The sequence below is a fragment of the Cebus imitator genome, unplaced genomic scaffold (genome assembly GCF_001604975.1).
Source record: "Cebus imitator isolate Cc_AM_T3 unplaced genomic scaffold, Cebus_imitator-1.0 Scaffold67, whole genome shotgun sequence".
NCBI classification, from domain to species: domain Eukaryota; kingdom Metazoa; phylum Chordata; class Mammalia; order Primates; family Cebidae; genus Cebus; species Cebus imitator.
In genome coordinates this window covers 5,268,445-5,275,838 of record NW_016107382.1, presented here as the reverse complement: position 1 = coordinate 5,275,838, position 7,394 = coordinate 5,268,445, and the positions used below count along the sequence as shown (strand labels likewise).

At 38.3% G+C, this 7,394-nt stretch overlaps 1 long non-coding RNA gene across 1 annotated transcript in view; it reads left to right on the top strand.

Moving 5' to 3' along the window:
* Positions 1-7,151, top strand: part of LOC108305863 — a 26,065-nt gene extending 18,914 nt beyond the window's left edge. Inside the window, exon 4 of the long non-coding RNA XR_001825917.2 lies at positions 6,922-7,151. This is a non-coding gene — a long non-coding RNA (uncharacterized LOC108305863). The remainder of the gene's footprint in view (positions 1-6,921) is intronic.
* The last annotated feature ends 243 nt before the right edge of the window (positions 7,152-7,394 follow it).

The following is a 7,394-nucleotide window of genomic DNA, read 5'->3' as shown; positions in this document are numbered from 1 at the left end:
AAAAAAAAAAAAAAGAAAAGAGCTGTATACATTTTTAAATAATGATTAATATTCTTTGACTTCAAATTTATGAAGCAATTGATTTTATAAAATGCTTATTTTATTATAATTTTTTCCTTCATCAAACATATATTTCTATTCTTTTTCAAATGCTTAAAATACAAAGATTTACTTTTAGACTCTCTGTTCTTGACTACTGCAATTTTCTTTTAATTTCAGCCTCTTAAGATCAGAAGAATATTTGCTTTTCATTTTTGCCATGATACCATAGACCTCAACTCTTCTGAATGCTTTCTTCATAATTTTTCTGTATATTAAATTGAAAGTTAATCTCACTCATTATACCCCAAACAAGTCTCTCTTACATTTTATCTATTCTCCTGCCCCCAACATTCATTTTTCTTTCCATCCTTTTGTTTGCTTATTTGTTTGTTTTTATTTAACAGCCCACATCATGCTTTGAACTTTGTGTCCTTTTAAATTTAATGTTTATACATTATAAATTTCCCAACCCATTGCATAAATAAATTAGTACGTTCATATTCATTTATTCAAATTTGTTATTGATTACCAGAGACTAAATAATTCAGCAAATGTAAATTCAGTGCTAAATTTAGAATAAAGCCAAGTGAACTGGTGATATGGAGACAATATTCCCATGTAAGATTCTGCAAATCCCAGAAAGACAGTGACCATGTGGTGTTATTCACTTTTGTATTCTGGGTGGTTAGCAAATTTTCTGACATGGACCCACAGATGGCATTCAACAAGTGTTTATAGAACAAATGAACTCTGGGAGGTAATATTTTCATTTTTTCCATTTTATTAATGAGGCCACATCATTATTAAGTGGTAAAGCCAATATTCAAACTCCAGTATGGAGTTCACATTCTAAATTACTATGCAATATTGCCTCTTTTGGAAATAAAGGAGAGGCATCAAAAATTCTACCACTCTTAGAATTAGGCTTTGTCAAATATATGAGACATTAACTAACATAGCCAAGAACGAAAAGAAATTTTACACTATTACATTATCTAAAGAAATAGAATATTCTCATGTAATCTCATTCAAGCATGGAAAACATAGAATATTAAATATTTAAATCATGAAAAACCATTAACATATAATTTCTGCTGCAGCATTTACTTTTACCCAAATGTCAAAGCATTATAATTGCAGGACTGCAAAAACAGTAAATGAATGGAAGTGTTCACTCCTAGGTGTATAAAAAAGATGGAGATCAATATTACGCTATTGCTGGTTGGTTTGCACGTCAGAAGAAACATGGGAAGCAAATGCCAAGGTACCACAGTGGAAATCAATGCACTCAGTAAACAGATGGATTAACCTCTGAGATGCCAGTAAGCAGCTTAAATACTTTTCTCTCTAGAAAACCTGTGTTTGCTAGAGAGCTCAAATCTTAAAAGCTCTAATTTATATTTTGCACTCTGAGCTTTATTGTAGATTGCGTAATGATCCATTATGTACTAGAAGTCAAGAGTCTAGTACCAGTTAGTTGCTTCTGAATGTTCAAGGCTACCAAGCCCCGGCATTGCTCTGTATAAATGATACGTTTGGTTTGCAAAGCCTCAGAAGGTAATGACATAAAGTCATTCAAAGCAGAGAAGAATCACTGCAGAGAAGACACATGACAATCAATTATAGTTCCAGTAGGCAGCATTTAATTTTGTGTGAATTTAGTTCAAACTTTGAAAGTATTTTGGCTGATGAGAAATCCTAAGGCTCTGGCATAGGATCTCTTAAGGCAGAGGAGCCCCGCAGCCACCCACTGAAATTCAACCATGAAGGAGTGATGGGTGGTAGAGTGCATCACTGATTCATGGCAGTAGTCTCATAACTATTTACAATCATAGCAGCTATGGAGATTAGGTGAGTCTCTCCTAGACAGCCTCTGCAAAATATGCATAAACATCCAATCTCAATTCCTATTAGGAAAAAGGAATAATTTTAACCATTAGTGTTACATGATAGGGTGGATATTTGAAGTAACCAAAAGCAAAAAGTATTTCTAAATATTGGCTTGGTTTTTGATGGTCTGATGGTTTCCTCTCTTGGAAATAAAGGAAAGGTATCAAAAATTCCACCATTCTTGTCTAAAAATCAGACCTTGTTTTTGATGACCTGTATTGCTAGAATACTAGGAAAAGTCCTGGAGAGTGCTCTTCTCCGGGATCAAGTACAGTTGGCACACAATGGAAAATCCACTGTGAAACACTGCTGTGAGCTTTTAGAGTTGAGGGTAATGGAAAGAATGATGGTTGAGCACAATCCAGAATGAAGTAGGCTTTTGAGATGGAAACCTTGACAACTCACTTCTGGAAAGACGTTTTCTGAGCTAGTTCTGCAAAGATGCAGAGGCCATCTCTGTATTACTACTAAGCAGCCTGATACTCAAATAGTATCTTAGGCAAAATAATCTGCCAAGATATATTTATTGGATTGCTGAAGAAGGATTAGATGTTAGTCTTCTCCAGAAATAACATGTCCTTGGTCTCTGATCAATCTTTTAATTCATTTTTAAACTTTTATCAAGCATCTTATTTGGTCAAGGATCTGATAATCCCCTCTAAGGTGTCCAGGTATACAAACTAGATGTATCATTGTACTAAGAAGTGAAAATATGACAATAGCTTCTCTTGAGTATCCCTGCCTATGCTACTGTTGAAACATTTGCACCATGCTTGTATAGGCCACTGAGTATAGATATTAACTCTATTAATCACCACACCTCCATGAACGTCGGTACCATTTTATAGATAAAGGAATAAAATAGCATGCTGCCTACATTTGCATGCATTTGAACAACAGAACCAAGACTTGAACACAGGTTAATCTCACCAGGGCCACTCCAGGATCATCTCTGGGAAATGCTTTCCAAGAAGGCCTTCCAAAATTAAAAGATTATCTTGCTCAGAAGCCAAGTGGAACTCTGTCATTCAGAATATATCTAAACTATGGAACTATAAATATCACCTGCAGTTTCTTGAAGAGAAATGACTCTCCTCTCTGTGTGAGTTAGATGACATATGCAGCTCATATGATATGCACTCAATGAATGATTTTTTCCTCTACAGTAGTGGCTATTGGTTCTAGAGTTAAACTATCTAATCCCATAATACTGGCTCTAGGTATGGGACTTTCGGCAGGTTACATTACTTCCTTGAGCTTCTGTTTCCTCATCTATAAAAGGGGTAATAGTAGTATCTATTTGATAGCATTATTGTGGGGATTAAATGAAAATGTCTGTGTGAGGTGTTTAGCACAGTGATTAGCACTATATTAAACCCTCAATAGGTGTTATTTTTTTCATATTTCCTTTAATTCAGGCTACATTATGCAACCAAATATAGATGATCTAGGTATTGAATACGATCAAAGAAAAAGAAGGCTAATATATATCAAGCCTAATCAACACGTAAATAAATATTCAGTGATTTTCCACACGTAGATTATTCTCTCTTTCATGTGGTTGATTATTGAGTAAAACTTCTCCAAAGTTCATGAGTAGGCATAGCCATAGAAAAACTATGAAGTGGATAAAGCTTGTCTTTTTTTTTTTTTTTTTTGCTTTGCTTTGGGATGGAGTCTCGTTCTGTCACCCACACTGGAGTACAGTGGCACAATCTCAGATCACTGCAACCTCCACCTCCCGGATTCAAGCAATTCTCCTGCCTCAGCTTCCTGCGGAGCTGAGACTACAGGCATATGCCATCACACAGGGCTAATTTTTGTATTTTTGGTAGAGACAGGGTTTAACCATGTTGGCCAGGGTAGTCTAGAACTCCTGACCTCAAATGATCCACTCATTTCGGCCTCTCAAAGTGCTGGGATTACAAGCGTGAACCACTGCATCTGGCCTAAACTTGTCTTTTTTTTTCTTAGTCTCCAAGTTGCAATAACACCAATTGCATTTATAGTAAAGCCTGATTTTAAGTATGAACCTAGAATTTATTTGCAGTAAGACGTAAATGCATTCATTCAATAACAAATATATACTAAATAATTTTAACTGATTACAGTCTGAAATAATCCCAGGAGTGCTTAAAAAAATTGTACACTTCAGAATTAAAGCCACTTTGATAGATCATCTATTCTAATATAATCACACTAAAAAGAAAATTGAGATCCTGAGAACTTTGTATTTTAAGAAGAACTGAAAGAACAAAGCTTTATTAGTGGCATATTTGGCATGAGTCAACAGATAGGGAATATATACCAACAAGGTAACATTATTAAATCACTCATTCAGGTAGCTGCTCCCCAGCTCATTCCTAAAGAAAAGTCTTATCCATAGGTCCAAGGAAAGCTAGTTGTTTATTTGAAGCAGAGGGTTGGAGGAGATACCAAGTGTTCCCACGTGCTTCTAGGAATGTTCTAGGCTTGCTTTCTCATCACCAGTATGCTTACCATCATCATTTCAACAGGATTCCTACCTACAAAAAGAATTACCATCTATCTCTCTTTATAAGATTTTCAAATAATTGTAAGTAAATTCTTCAATCTTAATGCCCAATTCTAAGTGTTTCTAGCTAGTCAAAAGGGCATTAAGAAAGCAGATCAATAATTGGGTGGTAATTTTATGTGTGAATAGAATGTCATTAATTTGAAGGCTCACCTAACTCTATTTCTGGGAAGTGAGAAATAGTTAATCAAGGACAGTGGTGCATAGCATCACTCTCACAGACAGGGAGAGTGCCTCACAAAGCATTACTTTGGAATACTTTACTCCAAAATCTGGTAGCTATGTGATGGTGAAGGATAGAATCAGTCATTTTCCTTTGTCACTGGACCACCATTTCTTTTTTTTTTTTTTAACCTGAGACAGAGTCTCACTCTGCCGCCCAGGCTGGAGTGCAGTGGCGTGATCTCAGCTCACAGCAACCTCCACCTCCCAGGTTCAAGCAATTCTCCTACCTCAGCCTACTGAGTAGCTGAGATTACAAGTGCCCACCACCACGCCTGACTAATTTTTTTATTTTTAGTAGAGACGGGGTTTCACCATATTGGTCAGGCTGGTCTCCAACTCCTGACCTTGTGATCCGCCCATCTCAGCCTCCCAAAGTGCTAGAATTACAGGTGTGAGCCACCATGCCTGGCAACATTTAATACACAGTGCGAGCAGTGAATCAGAGATGAATATCCAATGCTGGGCGTGGTAGCTCATGCCTATAATCCTAGCACTCTGGGAGGCCAAGGCGAGTGGATCACTTGCAGTCATGAGTTCGAGACCAGCCTGGCAAACATGGCAAAACCCCATTTCTATTAACATTACAAAAGTTAGCTGGTGGTGGTGGTGTGAGTCTGCAGTCCCAACTACTCAGGAGGCTGAGGCAAGAGAATCGCTTGAACCTGGGAGATGCAGCTTGCAGTGAGCAGAGATTATACCTTTCTACTCCAGCCTTGGTGACAGAGCAAGAGACTCTGCCTCAAAAAAAAAAAAAAAATGTTCACACCAATGCTGAAAATAAAAAGCCAGGTTCAAGAGCAGCTTCTGTAAAAGACAGGTTGCCACAGAAAAAGCTAAAAATGTGAAAAGGTTTCAGTTTACCAAGAAACCCTCCAGCCATTCACTTATCACAAGGCAGTGTCGATGACCCTCTTGAAATATGCGCTTTGCTCCTGTTCCTTGTCTAAATGCAGCAAATCACTAGTTGACAGCTGTACTCTGAGCACAAAGTGGTGACCCCTGGAACCCTGAAAACTGACTGCTTCCCACTTTGTCTACTTAAATATCAATCTTACAAGCTCCATGAAAACAACTATAACAGACTATTAAACTGATTTTCTTATTGTCTTAGAATTTTAGCAGAGGCCCAAACACTGTAGAGTGGAGATTATAAATTCAGAGCTAAGACCCTGTAAATCTTGATATATGGGCTGCTGACACAAAGATGGAGTTTTGGTTCATCACCTCTAACAACATGAGTGCTGAAGATGTTCTTGGGACTTGTCAGTGGGTTATGCAGTCCCTCAACACAAAATAGTGTAGGAGAAAGAAGTGCTTCTGCTCCCCTACCACCCAAACCAAATGAGGAAGGCTTTGGAAACCTACCCACAGAGCTACACCTGTGCTCCTAGAAGTTAGGTGGCACAAGCTGTTGTACGTGACTCAAACCTAAGCAATGTAAATATGAGAGACTGATTCAACACCCTTGAGAACGGAGTGAAAAAACAGGGCTACAATGGAAATTAACTGTACTCTCACCAGTGGTGGGAAAAAATTATACGTATTCTGAGAGCCAAGTATGGATTCCATGGAAAAGAGCTGACCTTTAATCACATTTGTAGCCACCCTAAATAAGAGGCCCACCTGGAAAGATGAAGTGCCACCAACAGAGAACCGGAGGAGCAGACCAGATGCAGTGGCTCACACCTGTCACCCCATCACTTTGGGAGGCCAAGGTGGGAGGATCACTTGAGGTCAGAAGTTTGAAATCAGCCTGGCCAATATGGTGAAACCCTATGTCTACCAAAAATATAAAAATTAGCCAGGCATGGTGGTGCATGCCTGTAATCCCAGTTACCTGGGAGGCTAAGGCAGGAGAATTGCTTGAACCCAGGGGGCAGAGGCTGCAGTGAGCCAGATTATGCCACTGCACTCCAGCCTGGGTGACAGTGAGACTCTTTAAAAAAAACAAAAGTCTGAGGATCGTGGGTCACTGGAAATGAGAGGCTTAAAAGGAAACTGTGAATGGCCAGTTGTAGGAGGTGTCACCTGTGTCAGGGACCTGCAGAGGGACAAGCCACAGCTGTGGGCTCTTCTAATAACTCATAAAATCTCATCAAGAACCAGTTTTGGCACATCTGCCTTGGCAGAGGGGGAGAGCCAAGAAAGCTGGAGAAAACCTTTTCAATGTCTGAATTTTTCCCATCTATCTTTGCCCTCTCCAATCCCAGGGAATCCAGAGGCAACAAGGAAGGAGTGCAAAAACTAATAATAATAATAAAAGAAACCATCAAGCCCACCTTTCCATTGCAGAGTTTCAGCCAGAACTGAGATGGGATGAATAAAATGAGAACAGCTTGCATATTGAAGTACATATTAAAGTTTGTATATTTTACAAAGGATTCTTCCTTATTCCTTTTCTATTTATCCAAACCCCACCTACTCTTGTTTTATTACTTGGAAATGAGATTGACTATAACATGACAAGCTGTGGAGTCTGCCTGAAATTTCACCTAAGGCAAGGGAAGAACAATTCAGCAGAATAGGTTTAAAGCGACAGGAATGAAGAATAAAGGTGTTTTCTGCTTGCTTTTAACAAGTCCAATTTATTTAATAAAGCGTGGTATTGTGTTAGTGTTTATGCACACATTCTGCAATTAGTACTTTGGAGCTAATAACTGCATTTCTCCAAATAACTGCAATG